General features: G+C 37.1%; 1 long non-coding RNA gene and 1 pseudogene across 1 annotated transcript; one reads left to right on the top strand and one right to left on the bottom strand.

The window, feature by feature from the left end:
* The window catches only part of LOC114305734 (uncharacterized), a 48025-nt pseudogene extending 35831 nt beyond the window's left edge, over positions 1–12194 (bottom strand).
* A 2070-nt stretch (positions 12195–14264) lies between these two features.
* LOC114300908 (uncharacterized) lies at positions 14265–18429 on the top strand. The gene is made up of 6 exons (XR_014342015.1): positions 14265–14475; positions 14584–14651; positions 15867–15996; positions 16483–16657; positions 16941–16998; positions 18178–18429. It is a non-coding gene; the product is annotated as an uncharacterized LOC114300908 (long non-coding RNA).
* Positions 18430–24461: the final 6032 nt, after the last annotated feature.

Below are 24461 nucleotides of genomic sequence, written 5' to 3'. Positions count from 1 at the left end.
TATTTAAGGCTTGCCTTCTAGCAATTGAAAACATACATTTTCCCTTAGATTTTTGTCTTTCTTCTCCCCTTTTCGTCTTCCTATTTTCTGCATTTATTCAACATTTAAATTTAGGAAAAGAAAGAAAGAGTTTCATCAAAGTTTTGGTTTGCAAGACTTGAATTTATAGTGCTGCAAATTTAAGTGTTAGTCGTTGCATCCTGGGAAGTATACCCCGGTAAAACTCGAAGCACCAGAGTGAAGGCGAAATCTACTTTAAGGAGATTGTGTCCAATACAAGCCTCGACATTAATTTCGGTAAGCACTTAATTGGGGATTAATTTATATAATTATTTTCTAAATTATTTTATTTTATTGTTTATTTAATATATACACTTAATTTACACACATACACTTTTGTGGGTTCTAACAATCTCAAAGTAGAGTTTTTATTTTTATTTTTATTTATTTTTGCAATAGACAGACAAATATTTTGTTTCGAAAAATTAAATAGCAGTAATATATTGTTTAATGATTTCTTTGATAACATAGTAGTAATATTCTGTTTATCATTAGAATTTTGTTACAAAATATTTTTTTCTGTATATTTTGTGTATAAATTTGTGATTGGTACAATTTTTGTTTTGTCAGTACTGAGACTGTTATTACTCAAACCCCTACACCTATTATGCCAGTGATGACTCTGGCAGTACCGGTAAATCATGGGGAGAAGGCAGAAAAATTCAATGATAATGATTTTAAAAGATGGCAACAAAAGATGATATTTTATATTACCACATTGAATTTGGCTCGCTTTACTCATGAAAAGGCACCGGCACTAAACGAGGGAGAAACTAACCGGCAAGTGGTTGTCGCAGTCGATGCATAGAAACATGGTGATTTTCTGTATCGAAACTATATCCTCAATGGGTTGGACAATACACTATACAATGTGTATTGTGTGAAAAGTACAGCTAAAGAACTGTGGCAATCTCTAGATCATAAGTATAAAACAAAGGACACCAGTACAAAAAATTTGATGTCGGTCGTTTTCTAGATTTTAAAATGATGGATTCCAAAACGGTTATTAGCCAAGTTCAAGATCTCCAATTAAATCTCCATGACATACATGCGGAAGGGATGGTTCTTAGTGAATCTTTCCAAGTAACGACAATCATTGAAAAATGGCCACCATCTTGGAAAGAATATAAGAATTATCTGAAGCATAAGCACAAGGAGATGAAATTGGAGGAACTGATAGTGCGGCTCCGAATTGAGGAGGATAACCGTGGTTCTGACAAGAAGTCAAGAAACCATGTCATGCAGGCTAAAGGAAATGTTGTGGAACATGAACATGGGTCAAAGTTCAACAACAAGAAGCAGAAGCATGATGGCAATGGTCCCAAATAAGGATCCACTAATAAGATCAACAAAAGGATCAACAACAGGTTCAACAAGAGGTTCAAAGGCAAGTGTTTTGTGTGCGGCAAAGATGGGCATCGTGCTAAGGATTGTCACGTTCGCAAGGACAGAGGGAGTTCAAACTAAAAGCCAGCACAAGCCAACATAGCTGAGGATTTTTATCTTTCTGATGGAGTGGCAGACGTCAATCTTGCTGCAGTAGTCTCTGAAGCAAATTTGGTAGGCAATTCTAAGGAATGGTGGTGGATACTGGAGCAACCCACCATATCTGTGCAAATAAGAAGATGTTCACAACCAACAAAATAGTGGAAAGTGGGGAACAATTTTTTATGGGAAACTCCTCCACTTCAACTGTAGAAGGACAATGAAAGATTATGCTGAAAATGACCTCAGGGAAAGAACTCACTCTTAATAATGTACTCCATGTGCTAGAGATTCGCAAGAATTTGATTTCTAGGCCATTGTTGATCAAGAATGGGTTTAAATTAGTCTTTGAATCTAATAAAGTTGTACTCTCCAAGAGTGGAATGCATGTGGGGCGAGGTTACATGAGTGATGGGCTTTTTAAGCTCAATGTAAATACTATTGTACCTAATTTGGCTTGTAATAATCAGAACACATCTTCTGTTTATATTGTTACGTCTTCTTTCTTATGGCATGGTAGAGCAAGACATGTTAATTTTAATTCTTTGTGTAGACTTGTTACTTTAGAATGTTTACCTAACTTAGAATTTGATCCTAATCATAAATGTGAGATTTGTGTTGAGGCAAAACTCACTAAGGCATCATTTAATAAAGTTGAAAGAAGTACTGAACCTCTAAGTTTAATTCACACAAATATCTATGATTTAAAATTTGTTCAAACTAAAGGAGGTAAGAAGTACTTTATTACTTTTATTAATGATTGCACTCGATATTGCTATGTTTACTTATTGAGAAGTAAAGATGAAGCCATAGAAGCTTTTAGGAAATATAAACTTGAGGTTGAAAATCAACTTGGCAAAACTATTAAGATAGTGAGGAGTGATAGAGGTGGTGAGTATGATGCACCATTTGAAGAATTTTGCTCTGAATATGGTATCATTCACCAAACCACTGCACCCTCTTCTCCTCAGTCAAATGGAGTTGCTAAGAGAAAGAATTGAACCCTTAAAGAGATGATGAATGCCATGTTGATTAGTTCAGGGTTGCCTCAGAACTTGTAGGGGGGCAATTTTGTTTGCTAACTTTATCCTTAACAGGGTACCCCACAAGAAACTCAATCAAACACCTTATGAATTATGGAAAGGTTGATGACCTACCTATAATTATCACAAAGCGTGGGGGTGTTTGGCCAAGGTGGCGATCCCTAGTCCCAAAACGACTAAGATAGGACCAAAGACTGTTGATTGTGTGTTCATTGGATATGACAATAATATTAGTGCATATAGATTTTTAGTTCATAGATCTAAAAATCCAAATATGCATGTGAACACTATTATTGAGTCAAGAAATGCATCGTTTTTTGAACACATTTTTCCTAGCAAGGAAATTGAAGAGAAAAATTCAAATAAAAGAACTTTTGATACTGCTATGGGTAGCAGTGAAGACTAAAATGATAATGAAGTAGATGAACCTGGACGTAGCAAGAGGGCTAGGATCTCTAAATCATTTGGTCCAGATTTTCTGACATACCTGTTAGAAAATAAGCCTCAAAACTTCAAGGAAGCAATGTCAAGTCCTGAAGCTCCATTGTAGAGAGAGGTTGTGAATAGTGAAATTGAATTAATACTACAAAATCATACTTGGGAACTGGTAGATCTTCCACCAGGGTGTAAACCTCTTGGATATAAGTGGATATTCAAGAGAAAAATAAAAGCAGATGGTTCAATAGATAAATACAAGGTTAGGCTCGTTGTTAAGGGATACAGGTAGAAGGAAGGCCTTGATTATTTTGACACCTATTCACTAGTGACAAGAATAACGTCCATTCGTATGTTGATTGCGATTGCAGCTTTGTATAATCTAAAAATACATCAAATAGATATTAAAACAGCTTTTTTGAATGGCGAGTTAGATGAGGAAATCTATATAGAACAACCAGAAGGGTTTCAAGTTCCTGGCCAAGAGAAAAATGTTTATAAACTTGTCAAATCCCTTTATGGATTAAAACAAGCTCCGAAACAATGACATGAAAAATTTGATCATGCTATGCTTTCCGATGGTTTTAAGATAAACGAATGTGACAAATGCGTCTATGTTAAAAGCACAGACAAAGGTTATGTCATAGTTTGCTTTTATGTGGATGACATGCTCATTATTGGAAACGATAATGACATGATCAAATCCACAAAGAAAATGTTGAACAAAACGTTTGACATGAAAGATCTGGGAGTAGCAGATGTAATTCTAAGAATAAAAATTACTAGAACATCTGAAGAATATGTTTTATTTCAGTCTCATTATGTTGAGAAGATTCTGGAGAAATTTGGAAAGCATGACAACCGTCCTGCTAAAACTCCCATTGACATTAGTCTTCATTTGTCAAAAAATACAGGTGTAGGCATATCACAAATAGAGTACTCTCGAATAATCGGAAGCTTGATGTACTTAATGAATTGTACTAGGCCAGATTTAGCCTATGCTGTAAGCAAATTGAGTAGGTACACAAGTAATCCAGGGTCCGATCATTGGAAAGCGATAATTAGGATACTTAGGTATCTAAGACATACCCAAAATTATGGCTTACATTATACCAAATATTCTATAGGACTCGAGGGGTACAACGATACAAATTGGATATCGGATACTAAAGACTCAAATTCACTAGTGGATATGTCTTTACCCTGAGAGGTGATACAATCTCTTGGAAATCTTCCAAGCAGACATACATAGCTAGGTCGACAATGGAATCTGAGTTTATCGCATTACATAAAACAGGAGAAGAAGCAGAATGGCTTCGTAATTTCTTAGAAGACATTCCAATATGACCTAAACCTGTGCCAGCTAGATGCATTCACTGTGATAGTGAAGCAGCAATAGGACGGGCACAAAATTATATGTATAACGGTAAGTCTCGACACATTCGTTAAAGATATAATACCGTTAGGCATTTGCTCTCACATGGAATAATTTCCATAGAATATGTTAAGTCAAAGGAGAATATTGTGGATCCATTGATTAAAGGGCTAGCCAGAGAGCAAGTGTACTATTTATCGAGGAGAATGGGATTAAAGCCTATTACTTAAAAGTCTCCATAATGGCAACCCAACCTAGTTAACTGGAGATCCCAAGATCTAGGTTCAAAGAGACAATTGAATTATGGATGACCTCACATATCACTAAGAAGGCTTACTACTACCCATTTCTATGATAAGAAGAGTGATACCCGCAGCGTTAGTAGGATAAGCTTTGCTTTTAATGATTCTTATAGCTTGGACATCCAAATGGGGTATAGTAGGATACTTTTAATAAGAAATCACCTATATGAGTGTGAACTGGGCCGGTGCTGTGAGAATTGAGAAGGCTAAATTCTCTAGAGCACTCATGAATTATCAGGCGTTGTTCAGGGCCAAAATGAACACAACCGTAAGAACCAAACTGTGTCTGCGGATACACTATGTGTAATCTATTGTCTTGGCTTACACAAACAGCTGAACAGTTCAAGACATCGCATCCACTGGTTAGCTAGTAAGTCCGATAGATTTCACTAAAAGAGGTTCAAAGCCAAAAGCTACCTATCTCGATGTGGTGTATCTTCTTAATGTACTCTTTCTTTGTCTGCATTTTGTTGCATGTCCGTTCTAACTTGAGTGGGGGATTGTTGGAAAATGGCTTTTGTGTTACCTTATTTTTTGCTAACTTTGAGATTAATTAAGGTGGGACCCAAACGTTATATTTAACGTTTCTAATTAGGTTCGTGCTTAATGTCGCGTAGTGAATAAATTTATGTATTTGGTTGCTCAAAACCATTTCCGGATGAATGAGAATTCAATGCGTGTTTTCGGATTCGTGGAACTAGTTTTTTGGTGGGCTTTCTACACATTTGTGAAATGTGCTTGTCCTACATTGCAAAGGCTTGAGGTTTTGAATGGGTTTACATACCTTAGCTTGAGATACTTGGAATGGGCCCCAAGGAATACCCAAATTTGTGGAAGGGTGAGGTTGTGGGTGAAGTGAGCTAGACCCATTAGACCCAAAATTAAAACCACACGCATGCGCTGCCGCCATCGTCCTTTCGGTCAGTCGAGCGGGCCGGGCTTGGGCGCAGATGCATGGTGTGAGATTGGGTTGAGCTTGTCCGGCCTAATACTTATCTTTTTGGGCCAAAAAATTTTATAATTTATTTTTTATTTTTAATTTTGGTTTCAAAATTCAAAATAAATTGGTCCAGAATTATTCTTTCACCCAAACAGGTTCCTAATAGGTTCAACCCACCCGAATAGTTCAAAGGGTTCAAAACAGGTTCAACCCGAATTGAATCTGTCCGAACAGATTCAAATCTGTCTGGTGCCTTTCCAATCTGTCCGAACAGGTTTTATACCTGTTCGGAAAGGCCACAAATTATCATATTTAAGACTTGCCTTCCAGCAATTCAGAACATACATTTTCCCTCAGATTTTTCTCTCTCTTCTCCCCTTTTCATCTTCTTATTTTCTGCATTTATTCAGCATTTAATTTTAGGAAAAGAAAGAAAGAGTTTCAGCAAAGTTTTGATTCGCAAGACTTGAACTTGTAGTGCTGCAAATTTAAGTGTTAGTCGCTGCATCCTGGGAAGTAAACGCGAGTAAAACTCGAAACACCGAAGCAATGGTGAAATCTACTTTAAGGAGATTGTGTCCAATACAAGTTTCGACATTAATTTCTGTAAGCACTTAATTCGAAAAATAATTTATATAATTATTTTTTAAATTATTTTATTTTATGATTTATTTAATTTACACACATACACCTTTGTGGATTTTAACAAGAAGTTCCTCACCGTCTTCCACAACCCAGGATCAAACTTTGCGGCTGGGACATTGACAAATTGAACAGACAATGCAGGAACATACTCCTTCTGGCCACATTCTTTTCCCGGCTCACCTTCAAATCTCTTGTAGGTGGTCCGGGTCTGACCCTTCTCAGCCTCCTCAACCCAGTCCAAGAAATAAATAACCGGCCTCTCACATGGGTCGGGGCTCATGGCCCGGGTATTAAACGTGAATGGCTCTTGACTCCAACTCTTCCAAGTCACAAAAGTCTGAAATTGTGTTTCCGACTCCTTTGCTGTTACAAGTAATGAGTATAGCTGCACAGTGTAACCCCAAGACACTGAAATGGACCAATTTCGGTTTAGGTCATAACAGAAGCAGTGTTGCAGAATCCGACCCAGATCCAGATTGTATGCTTGGACCAGTTTGTTGAGGGAGTCTATCTGGGTCAGACCCGGAAACATAGGCTGCACGTAGTCTAGGTGGTGCAAGGACACCAGAGGTGCCGCCGGTTGGGCTGCTAGTAAACCATATGGGTCTCCCCTTATGTCAACCTATAAATAATGAGAATTCAGCATCATACGATTTAAATGGAAAAAAAAAATATTGGGTTTGGTGTCAATTCAGTTATGTGATTTCAATATATCAATTTTTTCTGTTTAATTGTTGATTCACGCTAGAATAGATAATTTTAAATTGGATGTTTACTTCTGTCAGTGTTTGAGAAGTTTATTATTTTAGTAGGTTAAAATTTTTGTTTTGAAAAAGATGATTAGATTTATTTATAATTAGATGTGATATTTATGAAAGAAAAATATTATAGATTTGATGTGACATTTTATCTTTTTAACTATTTAGTCTTATAAACTTCACTTCCCAAACCGCCGCTCTATCACTTTGAGAATCATGAATAAACTATTTTATCCTTGATTTAAATACAAATAACATAATGTGAAAAATTGAAGAACCCACAGGAGCCAAACTCCAAAAATTATGATGTAATTTGCCCCAATATATTTCACCCAATATTTGTAACTTACATATTTTGAGACGACATTCCCTCTGGCTCAACTATAATTCAATCAGAAATTTTGTAAGAGGTCAACCTTAGAGAAGCCTATTCTTACATCTCTACTTGTAGGTTGCAAATGTCATACAAAAAAATTATTATATTCTCACATTTAAACTTATTAATAAGATAACACATTCAAAATGAATCTAATCTAGATATTTTAAATGATGATATTTTTATTTATTTATTATTTTTTACATAAAACATTGTTGACTAACATATAATGATTTTGTTTCAGCAATGTTAGGTATCATTAAAAACCTTTCATGAAAATAATCATGAAAGTTTTATGACCCTTGGATTACACTTAGAATAAATCACCACATACTAATCAAGGTAATGCAAGGATAATAAATTTTTCATGATCATTTTCATGAAAAAATTTTCATAATCCTTAACTTTTCTCTTTTATTTTGTATAGATCAACCTGAAAGTCTTATCTCCACTCAACTAAAGCAAAGCTCATAAAATGTGACAACAAATTAAAAAAATAAAATAAAATTGAAAGCTATGGGTCTGTTTGGTAACGTTTACGTTTTCAATTTATATTTATAAAAATTTTATAAACTGATTTTTGTTTATTTTTAGAAAAATATAAACTACAAACGCGTTTGGTAATTGACAAAATGTTTAAAAAATTTCAAAAATATAAAAAAGAGTGAGAAATGGCAAGTGGTGGCAAGTGGCGGTAGAAGACGGTGGTGGAAAGTGGTGACGGTGGGTGGTGGGTGGTGGTAGTGGGTGGGTGGGTAGGTGACGGTGGCGGGTGGTGGGTGGTAGCGAGTGAGTGGTGGTGGTAGGTGGGTGGCGGATGACGGGTGGTGGTGGTGGGTGGGTATGTGACGGTGGCTGGTGGTGGGTGGTAGCGAGTGGTGGTGGTGGCGGGTGGTAGGTAATGGTGGCAGGTGGGTGGCGGATGGCGGGTGGTGGTGGGTGGTGGCGGGTGGTGATGGTGGGTGACGGTGGTGGATGGTAACAAGTGGGTGGTGGTGGTGGTAGTGGTAGTGGTGGTGGCCGGTGGGTGGCAAATGGCAGGTGGTGGTGGGTAGGTAGGGGGTGGTGGAGGTAGGTGGGTGGTAGTGGTAGGTAGGTGGTGGTAGTGGTGGTAGGTGGTGGGTGGTGGCGGCGGCTGGGTGGGTGGCAGGTGGTGGTGTGTGGCTTGTGGTGGAGGGTGGTGAGTGGTGGTGGCGGATAGGTGGCGGGTGGTGGTGGCTAGCGGTGGATGGTAGTGGCGGGTGGTGGGTGGTGGCGGGTGGATGGCAGATAGGTGATGGGTGGTGGTGGTGGTGGTGGTGATGGTTGTGGTGGTGGTGATGGCGGCGAAGGGTGGGTGGTGGTGGCGAGTGGGTGGCAGGTGGTGGTGGTAGCAGGTGGTGGTGGGTGGTGGTGGTGGTGGCGGAAAACGGTGGTGGAAAATTGTGGCGGGTGGTGGCTAGTGTTGGGTGGTAAAAAAAAAAACTCGAAATTCAAAACGGAAACACATTTTTTGTGTTTTTCATTTTTTTAGCCAAATTTATAAACTGAAACCACTGATTTATAAATCAAAAATTTTACAAAACAAATTTTTATAAATATAAACAGAAAATAAAAAATGTAAGTATTACCCAACGGCACATATGTGTCATAAACTGAAATGCAAACACAATCAATGATGAGGGAGATGAATCAAAAAAAAATGATGAGAGAGAGAGAGAGAGAGAGAGAGAGACAGACAGACAGACAGACAGACAGACAAACCCGATGAAAACCAAGCTCTTTGGTAATAGGCACACCAATCTCGCTCATACAACCCCAATCTTCTGATCAGACCCATACATCTCCGCATGCAAATCAATGCACCCATCCAAAACCCTAACCAGCTCCACCGCCAACCCACCACCACCGTACGCCATCCCATTCGAGTGTATAACATCTTGTTCAATACTCTCTGAATTCCCGCGTCAGGATCCTCTGGTGTGAAATGGTAGAGTGATCCTCTACAATGAAAGTTTTGAACGCGACACCTGTCCCACTAAAGAGGTAGACGGTTGAGATCTTCCTACGTCAAAACGACGTCGTTTTGATGAAGAAAAAAAAAAACCTTTCTTCAGTTCAAATAGGGAAGAGAGAGAAAGAGAAAGAGAGAAGCATCGAAGAAGAAGAGAATAAAAGAGGCGCCACAGCTGCAAACCCCTTCCCCACCATTGTCGAACCCACCAACCCTTTCCTCTCTTTCCCATTCCCTGCAAAACAAGATTTGGGGAAGAATCTTTTATCTTTTGGCAGGTGAATCTCTGAAGAAAAAAAAATCTGGGATTGTTTCACATGGAATGGAAAGCATATATGAAAAAAAAAAACAAACAAACAAACAAAAATTGTGATTGCTTCACTCATTAAATTAAAGAAAGTAAAGATCACTGTATTATATAATATGAGTGAAAACATTAGATGTAAGAACATGAGATCTACAGAAAATAAGTAAAATTTTTAAATAAAATAAAATAAAATAAAATAAAATCAAATCATTTTCAGATTAGATGTACAGAAAATAAGAGAGGAAAAAAAATATCATATTCAACACATAAAAGCTTAAATGTATAATGTAAGAACATGAGATCAACAAAACTTCAACTTCTTCTGCTGTATATAATTTTAGTATCATGATCAAAGTGGAGCTCTTAAATAAACTAATCTCTGTACAGGGTCATGGTGGAATTCCCAAACCCACCTGATAATTTTTGCTTTCTCTTCCATGGAGTCAGTCTTGGACTCTTGGGGGTTTTTTCTTCTGTCAAAGGCATGGCAGCGACGGCGACGGCGATGGGAGAGTGGAAAGGGGCGGAGTGAGGCGGGGCGACGATGTCCTGCTCCTCCTCTTAGCCCTCTCTCTCTCTCATGCTTCATATTTGCAAGAGATGTTTTGAATTAAAGCTTTTTTTTTTTTTTTCCAAATCACTCACCAAAACGACGTCGTTTTGGTGAGGTTTGATTTCAGCCATTAGATAGAATACTTTAGCAAATCACTCTAGGACTTTAAATCTAGAGGATCCTAATGCCGAATTCCCACCCACATAATACATCTCATTATAATCATACTTCCCCAACACATTCACCAAATTCTCCGTAAAAAACATCGTATCATCGTCCCCCATCATGAACCACCTCACATTCTCTGACTCTAATTCAAAACACTCTTTCACAATCCGCGCAATGCGTACAGCGAACTGAGACCCGTACCAGTTGGTATACTTAAACATCGACGTGTCACTAGAAACCCGATAAGGCGGTGATGTGTCAGGCCACGTCAGGTTATTATCAGAGGGGTTTTCGTCGAGCCAGACGAAGCCACTGGTGATGTTACGTTTCCACCATGACTCGGAGTAGTTGCGGCGGTGGTTCCAGGTTTTTGTGGTGCCTCCGAGGCCGCATACGACGTGGGTTAGGTTGGTTTGTTCTTAGGAAACATCATGAGTGAATGTTGTTGGGTTTGGCTCGAATGGTGTAGATGGGTTTAAGAAACTGGTGTAAGAGAAGTGAGAGATTGAGGCAATTAGGAAGATTAAGAGAAGAGGTTTCATGAAGGGTGAGAAGATTTCAGTGGAACAGAGTGTGGAATGGAAGAAGGGTTTGAGAAGATTTGTGTTGTTGTGATGAGTGGTTTCTGGTGTTTGGGACATGGTTTAGAAATGGAGAGAAAGTGTGAAGCATAAGAAGAAGAGTTTCAATGGCAATCAAATTTGCGAAAGTGGTTTTCAAAGTTTGAATTTTTATCATCATCACTTCAAAAATTTGTGTATATATATCTCATCAAATCGGTTCAATGCAATGTGAGTGTTAGTATATTATATTAGTGCTTGTAATGATATTAGTAGTGTGTAGCTGTTAGTAGTGTATATTTCCTTTACTTTTACTTTACTTTATTAGTGCCACTTTCGGCCACTTTAGGCTCCCACTTTTGGCTCCTCTCCTATATAAACGAGCTCAATTGAACCTTTGTAATATAACATTCAATATATCATAATACATACAATTTATTCTCTCTCTATTAATTTATCTTACATGGTATCAGAGCTATAGGTTAAAGATCTTGGTGTTCTTCGCCTTCCGGCGGGCGGCAACCTTGCCTTGACCGCTCGCCGGACCTCAACCAATTGAAACCTCCAACACATACCTTGTCTTAACTGCCCACCAGACCTCAACCTATCCCGCTGCTGCGTCCTTTCTCGCCACTCCACTACATCTTCTAATCTCTCTCAAAATCCAGAAGATTCTGAAATTGAATCTTGAATTTTCTCGAGAATCTCCAAGAAAATCTTCATTTCAGATCTCTACTCATTGACCCCAGAACAGAGTTTGAGATTTCCTTTCAAATTTTTTTGAGTTTTTCTTTCAATGGCCCCAACACCTTCAGCCAAATCAACTCAAATGGCTCATACATCTTTTTCCAAAATCAAAGCAAACCCGTTGGGTTCGGATCCGCTTGTTGTTGTTGTTAAAGACAACCCAATCGGGTTCGGATCCTGATCCGTTACAGTACTGGTGCTACCACTGCGACAAACGGGTCTCCATTGAAACCCCCCCCGACGTGGTCGGTCACAAGTGCAAGAACGACTTCGTCGAGTGTTCTGTCCCCCTTCTCCCTCCGATCCTTCTCAACGGGTTGTCGCCGGCATCGATCTCACCCACGCTGACATCACCAGCTACCTCTCACCGGAGCTTAGTCTCCTCACCGACCTCTCCCTCTTGTGCTTTTCAACATCCTCCATTAGATGCACATACTGAGGTGTCATCTGAATCTGCTCCTTCACAAAATCAGTGCACTGCACCTGTGAACAAGATACTGCACAACACCGTTCACACACACGGTTTAGAGAGAGAGAGCATTACACCCAACACACCATTCACACACACACGGTTTAACCAAACCCAGCTCTCTCTCTCTCTCTCTAACAGAGCTCTCTCACTCTCTCGGCACCTCTCTCTCTCGGACTTCCTCCTTTCTTTTATTTTTTATTCATCACCATATCCTCCACCACCTCCATTTCTTTTTTTTTTTCTAAACAATATTTTTGAACAAACAAACCAACAAACCATGTGCTGGTTTTACCCAAATCAATGGGCCACCCTACACCCAAATCAATGACTCTTTCATATTTTATTCATCTAATGGCTGGCACCATGATGGGTTGGTTTGAACAAAACCGTGGCCCCATTATCACTTTATTTTATTTTATCTTCTTTTTTCAAAAAAAAAAAATCATCCCTTTTCTCTCTCGAGATTTCCTTATTTTAACACTCCGTTGGTGAGTTTTTCCAGCTTCCTATTCTCACTACCTTCTTTTTATTTTCTTTTATTTTTTCTATCTTTCTTTTTTCATCAATATTTCATTATTATACATCTCAGTTGGTGAGCATCATCCCTTTTTCCATTATTTTCTTATTATTATTCTTTTTCCACCACCAAAAAAATAAATAAATAAATTCCATTTGTTTCAACCTCCAATAGGTTTCTATCTTCAAACCTATTTGAGTTCCAGGGGGGGTTATACATATATCATGGTGAGCATGGTTACACACCATGCGAACCACCCAAGCCACCCCATGGCGCACTCCTTAAGTCGCCACCTTGGTGCACCACCAAATTCTCCTACAACGGTCCGGCATGACCCCGTAAACTGTCCCGACATTGATTCCGGTCAGCTTTTACAACGGTCCGACATGACCCCGTAAACTGTCCCGACATTTGATTCCGGTCAGCTTCTACATCGGTCCGGCATGACCTCGTAAACTGTCCTGCTACAACGGTCCGACATGACCCCATAAACTGTCTTCTACACCGGTCCGACATGACCCCATAAACTGTCTTCTACATCGGTCCGACACGAGCCAGTGTCTTCTACATCGGTCTGCCATAACCATACAGTGTCTTCACCAACGGTTCGACACGACCATACAGTGTCTTCTATCCTATTTTCCTATTTTGTTACTCTCTCCAAACTCAAGTTGGCTAGTACCTATCCTCCTTGAGTTCGAGGGGGGCTGTTAGTATATTATATTAGTGCTTGTAATGATGTTAGTAGTGTGTAGCTGTTAGTAGTGTATATTTCCTTTACTTTTACTTTTACTTTACTTTATTAGTGCCACTTTCGGCCACTTTAGGCTCCCACTTTTGGCTCCTCTCCTATATAAACGAGCTCACACTACAAGAAAACAGTGATTTAGAGACTAATATTTAGGGACTAATTACATTTAGTCTCTAAAAACTATCATATAGGGACAAAAATAAACTTTAAGGAAAAATTATACAAACACGCCATATTCTTTTAGAATCGGCCAAAAAAAAATTTATTTAGAGACTTTTAGGGACCAAAAAATTAACACGTACGTTCATTTCGACACTTCCCTCACACCCGCGCGTCTGTGAGGTGGGTAAAAGCTGGAGACCAATTAATTTGGTTGCTAAAGGTTGTCAAATACGCGATATAGAATTGATCTTCACTAGGACTCAATCAATCTTAGCTATTTCCTCTGTTGCTAAAGGTTGTCAAATACGCGATATCAGAATCGATCTTCACTAGGACTCTCGATCTCAGCTATTTCTTCTGTCTAGGACTCAATCGATCTTCAACTTCGATTGATCTTTAGCTTCAATCCGAATCAATCTTTGTGCCGCCTCATATCAGAATCGATCTTCACTTCAATCCGAATCAATCTTTGTATTGATCTCAGCTTCAATCAATCTTACCTATTGTAACTTTAATCCGAGTCGATTAAGATCTCAGCTACTGATCTCAGCTTCAATCCGAATCGATCGTTGAAGATCCGGCTTCAATCGGAAGGTAAATCAATGATTTTCATGGTTGCTGAGATCTTCATCTTGATGCACAATTTTCTGAGATTTTCTATCATTTTTTTTAGCTTCACACACACATATATATACACACATATTCTGAGATCTTATATAATTTATTCTTCATCTTCTTCAATTTTTTTTGCAAATATATATAAGTTTGAGTAAATCGATTTGGTTTCTAACAGAGATCGTAGTAATTTGGATTCAATAACGATTTGGTGTGTTTTCAATCTCTCTCTCTCTCTCTCTCTCTCTCTCTCTCTCTCTCTCTCTGTGTGTGTTAATTTGATGGTATCTCACAATATATGTACATGATGCAATTGTAGAGAAGAAGTCCTAGAGGAAGCAAAGGTACTGGCATTTTTTGGAATCTCTATATCCTATCTCTAAACAGGTCATAAATTTTTTGTCTTCCTTTATATTCAATTGAAGTAAATTGTCCATGTAAATGCAATACACTCTTGCCTCAACTTGCTACTTGGATGATGTGTACTTTGCATGAATTGTGTGCGAATATTAGATGTTTGGATGTATATGTGGATTTTTGTTTCAGTATATCTGATATTCTGATATTGCATGATTATAAAATTTCATGTTAGTATATCTGTGATTTCTTTTGTCTGCTGTGTGAATAATGTCTGCTTTCTATCGAATAGGTTTTTTCCAATGTAAATCCAACTGTCCTGGACCAATTGAGGTCTGTTGACTGCATTATTTATGCTATGGGATCCCTTTTTACATCCATTTGCCCATCTTTGGTAACACTATCAACCGAACTGTAACTTTTTTAGGAACTTTTTTAGGACAACTTTTGCAATTATTAGTAGTTCGCTATTTTTTTGTTTTTAGTAGGTAAGGTTGTATAAATCAGTTTCTATCACCAGAAGGATCATTGCCAAGGCCCTTCAAGGGATCTTTTGTCAATTCTATAATATGATTTTCTTTTATTTCTTCCTCTTCGTTTCCTTTTTTTTCTTGTTTTGCCTTTTGCTACCTTTGTCTCTCCCCCAAGAAAGAAAACAACACACATAGTTACACCTACTAGCCACATGCCAATTCTACTTGGTGATTACTTGAGTTGATAAAGCAGCGATCACATAAGTCTTGGGCTACTGTAGCAGTTGAACATACATGAACAGTTCTTCTTTTTTCTCTTATTAAATTTGGTCGCTAAAAATATTTTTTTAGGGACAATTTTAAAACTATGATAATTTACATATAAGATTGTAAAAATGACTATTAATATTCTCACTTAATACAACTCAGTAACTGGAGTGGATTCTTTGTGTTTCATTTAGAGTATTCTTCTTTCCCTACACCTTGTCTCCATGCTAAAACTCTTCAGGCATCTCTATCCCTTCTCCAACCGGGCACCTTGCGCCTCATGCTATCTGCATGATTCAAATTCTGTGTTATTTATTCTGGATTGCTTTGTTTGGTGACTCAGGAAATTCAGGAAAACTAAAAGAAATTGAACACTGAAAATGGATTATGATATTTAAGATTGAAGAAAGACACATATAGTACACCTAACTGGGTACTTTTGTTTCATTTTCTGAGTATATTTTCTATGTTTTTCCATGTTATTTAACAAAGAGAGTTTTTGCAGGTGCTTATCTTGGAATGACTGGAAAAAGGATTTCTACACCTGCTGATGCACTCTATGTAGGTCTTGGAATGCACTACATACCATCTACAAACTTGGGTTCATTGAAGGAGAATCTCTTGACAGCCACCTTGTATGTCTCAGATCTTCATTCAGTTCATAATGAGTATATTTGTTTTTGTGGAACTGAATTGTCTATTTGATATATCATAATTGTGTCATATTGATTCCATTGCATGACCTTATGTTTCATTTGCCCAATATATGTTACTCACCTTCATTTTCACCACCCAATATATTTTACTAAACCTTTCAGTAATGCTCTGTTTTATGTCTAACTGGTGTGAAACACTGTCGATTTGAAATAAGTAGGCATCCATGTCTTTAGTGATAGTAAATTAGTATTGTTGTTGGTCAATCTCTTCCTAGACATGGAGCTGTGAAGATGCCATTTCTTTGACAAATTGATGAATTTTCATTCTGTGAATCTGTGATTCATTTTTCACATTCATACTTGTTGACATCATATGGAAATAATGCTCAACTAATCTGCTGTGTTCTGCAAATTTTAGAGAGATTGTTTTCATGTATTCAAGGCATATTGCTCTTATTTATGTAGTTCTGAGGATCCACATTAGGACATCACATTTTGGCAAGATACAGCAGTAACCCAGAGTCTGAGCCCCAGTTGAAGCAGCTTATACCTCAAATAGCTTCATCCTTCGCAGGAAATAAATCTGTTAATGAAACAATACAAGAGCTGAAAAAGCATCAACTGAGCACTGATGCCTCAGGTGTGCTACTTAGTGCTTGTTTTTCTATTTTCTTATTTGGTTAGTTAAACACATTTGCGATGACAAAAGATCTAAGTAGTGTTTGGAGCATATTAAACAAATTTTCAGATGTTTGCTTCATATATGTATGACAAAAGATCTAAGTAGTGTTTGACTTTATATTAAATTATGTTTGCTTCATACCCGTATGGCTCCAAGGGCATCAAATCTTATTAACATTGCAGTGTTCTCATTTCCTCTTAGAATTGAAGATATATTCTCATTAAGTGGGTATTGACTGCAGGAAGAGGCTTCTTCATTCTCTTGCACTGGCTTTTGGTTGTATAATTGCTTCATCTTTGGTATGTTTTTCAATGAGCTCTTTTCTCTTCTTTATTTTTATTTTTGTTAGTAATTATTATTATTTTTGGCCATGTTGGTGGATTCTGAACTGGTTTCCTCCTTGCCTTTATTTTGCTGCTTTGTCATCAGTTTGGATGTGTAGACTGTTTTAAAGAAATATTTGACTTCTAAAAAATGACTCAAACTTTTCATTATTTTTTTTGTTGCTGTTTATTTATTTATGTTTTATATATAAAAAAAAGATGAAACACAAAAACGACAAAATAAATTCAACATTTTCATTATTTTCCAACTTATTTTTTTATTTAACTACCATTAGAATCCGAAATACCAATGAGATATTACGTGTCCTGATGTTTTGCTTTTGTTTTATGTGGTGTGCCTTGGCAATACATCCCTGAATTTTTGTTTGTCAAAAGATAGATTTGAATCACATAGTCAAAAGTAGATATACATATTAGTGAAACTTCTTCAAGAATTTAGTTGTGTTTCTCCCCTAAGACCACATATAGAAAGTAACTAGATATTGGAATTTAAGGATAATGTCTTTGTGTACTACATAATAGGGATTTCGGGATGGATAGGAGTTGGATGCAACTTCATAATAGAAGGTTACATCAATACATTGATGGGGTAAAAGAATTTATCATGTTAGTATTGTTTCACACTTAAACATTTCAATTAGCTCTCTTGGTAGATAGTGTTGCTTCTATGAATCATCATCACTTGTTAGTAGATCTTGTGGGATTTGAAAATCTTGGTTTGTTCGTGTTAATTATTTGTAGTTTTTGCTGCTTTGAAGTGTATGAGGGATATTACCTATAGAATTAGCCAGATGAATCGACCAGATTTAGTACTTCTTGGTTCTTTTTTATATACTTTTTTGCTATAGTAGACCTGCTATATAGAGAGATAAGTTTATAAAATATCAACTTTGAAAGGGTTGATTATGATAATATGCTTGGATTATGATAACCTTATTGTATTGATTCTAGGTGACTCATTTTCTTGTTGTGTTGATTCTTATTATAGCTCACTACTACTACAAGTACACTGAGATAATTTGTTTTTTCATTATTTGTAATTTATTTGATTATGAATGACTATTGATTATTTAATGAGTTTATGTTGTGTTGATTCTTATTATTTGATTCTTCTTTTTGAATTTTGGGTTGCAGGGATGTCCAAAGGGTGTCACACCTAAGTACAACTTGAAGGCTCTTGTGCCAATGCTGTTTGATATAAAACATGACATTGATGTTGAGAAAATGCTTTTTTAGATATTCTCTTTGAAGAAACTGTTGCTATTTTTCATTTGAACGGTTACTACTTTGATTTGAATTTGGAAACTTTCGGTCTTAATTTTTTGTAAAATTTTACTTTTTATATACTCATTGTGGTTTGGGAATAAAATGTTTTTGATGTGTGGATGTCATTTTTTTTTAATATGATTGGATGACATTTAATTTTGTGCATTTTTAGCTATAAAATTAAATGATTACAAAATTCTTAACTTTGATTTTTAGTGACGAAAATGTGTTGTAGAGAAAGTTCTATCTTTTAGCGACCAAATATTATTGTCGTTAAAAATACCATTATTTTGTTTTTTGCGACCAAATTGGGACATTTTATGACGAAGTATTAGCGACCAAATGTTTAGTCTTGTAAAATTAAATATTTTGTGACAATATAAAATTGGTCGCCAATTGTCATTTTTAGTGACATTTTCAAAAATTCGTCACTAAAGACTTTTCTAGACGCACTTTTAGTGACTTTTTTAGTGACAAAATTAATTTTGTCAGAAAAATCATTTAGAGACCAAAATAGTAGTTTTAGGGACCAAAATATTTGGTCGCCAAAAGGCTTATTTGTTGTAGTGTCAATTGAACCTTTGTAATATAACATTCAATATATCATAATACATACAATTTATTCTCTCTCTATTAATTTATCTTACAGTGAGTGTTTGCAAAGTGGGTTTTTTTATAAATTGTTTTAGATGGAAAATATTATTGGAGAAAAATTTTTTTGTGTTTGGAAAGATAGTTGATTTTTTTTGTGATTACATGTTATATTTGTAAGAGAAAAAATAAAATAATTATGAGATTTGATGTGATATTTTATTTAGATTTATTTTTTAATTTTATAACCAATTTATCTTTTAATAAAAAAATAAAAACTAAGTTCCCAAATAAAAAAAACTAAAAAAACAAAAAAACTAAGTTGCCAGACAAAAATGTAACCCGTTTTAAAGACGTGCGTGTTGTGTAGGAACTTGGTCCGCACTTCCGTACAAAACGGTTCGGGGTGTTGACCCCTCCAACTCTTTTTTATTTTTTATTTTTATGGTTTTTTGTTTTTATTTTTATTTTTATTTTTATTGTTCTTGACATTTTGGAGTAATTTTTGACACTTGGTACATTCCACTCTTATAATTGTTTTAGATATTTGGATTCATTTACTTTTTTATTTTTATTTTTGAGAAAAAATGGTCATAGTTTTAGATAGTAGTATTGGAATATGTACAGTATTAATGATATAGTCAAAAATTGGTATGTATGAGACAATATCTATTGATATATATGAATTCCAAAATACCAATAGATAGATATTTAAACGGCGGTGCCCTTTTTTCTTTTTCTTTTTTTTTTCTTTTTTGTATTTTTATTGTTTCCTTGACATTTCGGAGTAATTTTTGACACTTGGCACATTCCACTCTTATAATTGTTTTAGATATTTGGATTCATTTACTTTTTTATTTTTATTTTTGAGAAAAAAAATGGTCATGGTTTTAGATAGTAGTATTGGAATATGTACAGTATTAATGATATAGTAAAAAACTGGTATGTATAAGACAATATCTATTGATATATATGAATTCCAAAATACCAATAGATAGATATTTAAACAGTGGTGTTACATATATCAATTAATAGACATACTAGTATACCAACTAGTGTTATGTAAAGCTCATTCGGGGGCTCAATAGAGAATATACTGGAGAATATAAACAAAGAGAGATTTTTAGGTGAACTAAGGTCTCAACAATTTATTAGGTGAGTTTCGGAGAGAGAGAGAGAAAGGGAGATCACAAAAACTACTCACGGCGCTGGGAAGAAGAAGGTGAAGTTGCCGTTTTCCGATTTATAACTCCACCATGGACAACAATAGCGGTCGGGAAGGCTGGATCCCAATGATCAAGCATAGAGGTAGGCAAGTGCATCCTGACTCGTGGACTAATGATCGACAGGTAGCATTGATTACACTATTTGTGGATAACTTGCCGGAATCCTTTTCACCTAGAAACTTGTGTGATCTGTTCATCAACTTTGGAGTAGTTAAAGATGTGTACATACCACAAAAGCGAAGAAAATCAACAAATACAAGATTCGGGTTCATATACGACTGTTCTATTGTAGCAAATGTAGCTGAACAGAAGGCCAATGGTTTGTGGGTCAATGACAAATCTTTGTTGGTCAAAATCGCCGAGTATGGTAAAGGAATAGAAGATAGACAGAGGCAGAAACCATCACTAACAAGACAAGCTAAAGTCAAAAATGCATCTGATATGGAAACCAAACAAATTTGGCATCAATGCACCGACGATCGGTCATTTGTCGAGGTCATTAAGGGAGTTGAGCCCAGATGTCCCTCACCGGTAACTATCAAAGTGAATGAGCTAGGAAATGGGTGGCTGTATGAGAGTCTGATAATGAGACTCAAAATAGATTACTTTGTCCTAAATGTGAAGAATGAACTCAGAAAAAGATAAGTGCAAAATGTGTTGGTAAGAGTAGGAGGAAAGCAAGATGTTATCATCTCATTTAATTCCAAAGAAGATATGTCGAACCAAAGGACTCTGCTCAAGGATTGGTTCCATGATTGGTGTGAGTATATCACTGAATAGAGACCAGGTATGCATCTCCATCAGGAGAGGTATGTTTGGATCAGCTGCTACAGGGTGCCCCTTAATTTATGGAACTTAGATACCTTCCGAAAGATAGGAAGATTGTGGGGAGAGATGGTTCTTTTAGATGGTGATGTTTGCACACCTAATTCCTTTCATTGTGGAAGGTTCAAAATAGTTACCAGTGTCATGGATCCGATTAGTACAAGCCTGAATCTGGAGTGTAAAGGCAGATTTTATCCAATAAGAGTCTTTAAGGAGCAGATCACAGATGATGTTAGTACTAGTTACAAAGGAACGACATCTAATGAGGCAGCCCAAGATGTTTGCTCCAAAATCAAGGGTGTACTCCATCCAGAAATCAATCTGGTGATAGAAGGTGATGAAAGGGCAGATGAAGTGGCAAAAATATCTGATGTGGCTGTAGGGAATGGTGGCAGTTGGAGTCATGCATCAGTAGTAAAAGAGACAAAAGATTATGCAGGAAATTCAAATGAAGAGGGTGCATGTGTGGTTGAGTCCTCTTTGCCAGAGAAAAGCCTGCAGTAGAGGTAGAGGTGCACTCATGAAGCTCAAACAGGAGTTGAAGCTTAGTTAGTGGAAAGCCTGCAGCAGAGAGTAGGGTGCAATCATAAAGCTCAAAAAGGTATAGTAGCCCCTATAGTAGAAGGTCAAATCATCACCCCAGGTTTTATCAAAAGCCTAAGTCCACCTCTAAAAAATAGATTTGGTATTTGTCTAGAGGTAGCTTTTGGCCATAACCCAACTGGGTTACAGCCCATAACTTGGTCCATTTGGATCTGCTTCCCATTGGGCCCTCTAGTTGTGCACTTCATTTTTCATTTGCAAGGCCAGTGTGTAGACCATCAGGGGTGGGTAGTGACACTATCAGCCCATCAATTTCAGGTTCTATTAGTAACTGTTTAAAGAGAGGCAAGAGGAAATAAATTAGACGTGTAGGAGTCAAACAACCTCTACTAGCTGGTAGGTTCACTGGGTTTATTAGAAGACTTGGACAGAAGGGAGCATGCACAAGCAAATGAACCATTAAAGGCTCGAGATCAAGATCCACAACTGTTCCTATATCAAATCACAATCCAGAAATTAAACAACTTTTTCCTGGAAATGATATTCTTCAAGAGGCCCAAGCAACATTGTAGATGGGGAAAAGTTTGGGGTTTGAATACATGGGCCAGGAAATTGAGGTAATCAGAAAATTAGCACACATGGAGAAAAAGGACAAGGACAGATTGGGAAAATAGAAGGGTATTGTGGAATAATCAGCTCCAAATGGGTGAGATCAGTGACATATATGTTTTTACGAAGACACTAAGTTGGAACATCAGAGGGATAGGAAGGCCGGTAAAGAGGAAAAAGATCAAGAATCTTTTTCTACCAATGAAAACTGTCATTGCTTTGTTTCAAGAAACAAAAAAAAAGTCAAGCATTACCAGTTTGGAGGTGAAAAGTCTTTGGCCCAAGGATAGGTTAGAGTCCATAGTTGTGGATGCTGAAGGGATGGCAGGTGGTCTATTCTGTCTCTAGGACCTTGAGGTCTTTCAACTCTTAGAGTGTTGCAGCAACAGAAATTTTATTATACTATCAAGGTAAGCTTTACAACTCATTCGATTGTGTAATTGTCAATATTTATGCTCCCAATGATATCATTAGGAGAAGGAAACTTTGGCAGTCTCTGTTAAATCTGAAGGACTTATTTCCCAAACCCTGGTGTCTTGGAGGTGACTTCAATGAGATCAGAAACACAAGGGAAAGAATAGGTATATCAATAAGGGATAGGGGCATGAAAGAATTTAATGAGTTCATAGATAAATGTAAGGTAGTGGACCTACAAATGCTGGGCAGAAAATACACCTGGTGCAATGCTTTTGATGGGAATAAATGGAGTCAAATAGGTTCCTTCTAAGCCCTGAATGGCTGGAGAGATACAAGTTCAAACAGTGGGGCCTTCCTAGAATTGCATCTGACCACTGTCCTATTGTGCTCATGGAAGATGATAGGGATTGGGGACCTAAGCCTCTCAAGTTCTTAAATGCTTGGTTGTTGCACTCGCATCTTATCTCTTTAGTGAAACAAACATGGAGAGAATCACATTTTTCTGGGTCACCTGGTTTCATTCTGCAGAGAAAATAACATACTCTTAAGTTGGTATTAAAAACATGAAGTAGAGAGGTTTATGGTAATGTTGAAATTACAAGTCATTAAAAATGAACTTCATGACCTTGATCTGAAAGCTGAATCTAGACCTTTGAATGATGATGAATTGAAGCTGCAAAGTGAGAAAAGAAATGACATGTGGATGTTGAGTAGGAAGTTGGAATGGGAATGGATCCAAAAATCAAGGTTAGACTAGAATCTGAAAGGTGACAAGAACACAAGATTCTTTCATGTTATGGCCAGCAGTAGGCAAACTAGGAACACTCTCAACTCCATCATAGTGGGGGATATGGTTTTGGAGGAGCCATATCAAGTTAAACATGCAGTGTGGACACACTTTTCAAATCATTTCACTGAAGATTGGAGCAACAGACCAAGGCTTGCTGGAAATTTTAAGAGTGTAAGGCTTAGTGACTCTTTCCATATGCTTGAAGCAGAGTTCTCTGAAGAAGAAATTTGGGCAGCAATAATAAAATGTAATGGGAACAAAGCTCCTGGCCCAGATGACTTCAATCTGATGTTTTTTCAAAAATTTTGGAAGATGCTCAAGGAGAGGGTGATCAACTTTATGAAAGAATTTCATGTCAGTGGCCGATTAGCTTCAGGTTTGAATAGTACCTTCATTACTTTGATTCCAAAGCTAGAGAAAGCTGTCACTCTAAGTGAGTTTAGACCTATAAGCCTAGTTGGTTCTATATACAAAATACTCTCTAAAGTTCTTGCATCCAGACTCGAAAAGGTCATACCCATGGTCATTGGTGACTCACAGTTAGCCTTTCTAGGTGGTATGAATATCCTTGATGGAGTGTTGATTGCTAATGAAGTTGTGGATGGTTGGTATAAATCTAAGAAGTCAGGACTGTTGCTAAAAATAGATTTTGAAAAGGCATTTGATTTCATCAATTGGAATTTCCTTTTTTCAATGTTAGAAAACTTTGGTTTTGGTTCCAAATGGATTTCCTAAATTAAGGAATATGTCTTTACTACAAGGATCTCAATACTTGTTAATGGCTCACCAACTAAGGAGTTTAGCCCTCAGAAAGGTCTCAGGCAAGGTGATTGTAGACGTGCCCGAACGCCATGGCCCCCGCGCATGAAATTGGTACGGAAATCCGTTTTGTTCATTGGACTTACTACTACAGTTCGGACTCTCGTCACGGTTCTGAATCTAATCTCGTAAAGTGCAATGGAAGACCGATAAATCACCAAAGAGTCCAAATCCGGCAAATCGTTTTGGAAAACTGATTTTTATAAAGAAGTGCCAAACATGGACTGCTTTGCCAGATACAGAGTCGCCATGTAAATATTTTGTTTTGGGAAATTTAAAAAACCCTAACTCGTGCCTAAGGCCACGTGTCCGTCATCACCAAAGTTGTCTCG

The sequence above is a fragment of the Camellia sinensis genome, chromosome 10 (genome assembly GCF_055761805.1).
Source record: "Camellia sinensis isolate YWXY chromosome 10, ASM5576180v1, whole genome shotgun sequence".
NCBI classification, from domain to species: Eukaryota; Viridiplantae; Streptophyta; class Magnoliopsida; order Ericales; family Theaceae; genus Camellia; species Camellia sinensis.
The sequence above is the reverse complement of the archived record's forward strand: the minus strand, read 5'-3'. Positions and strand labels throughout refer to the sequence as shown.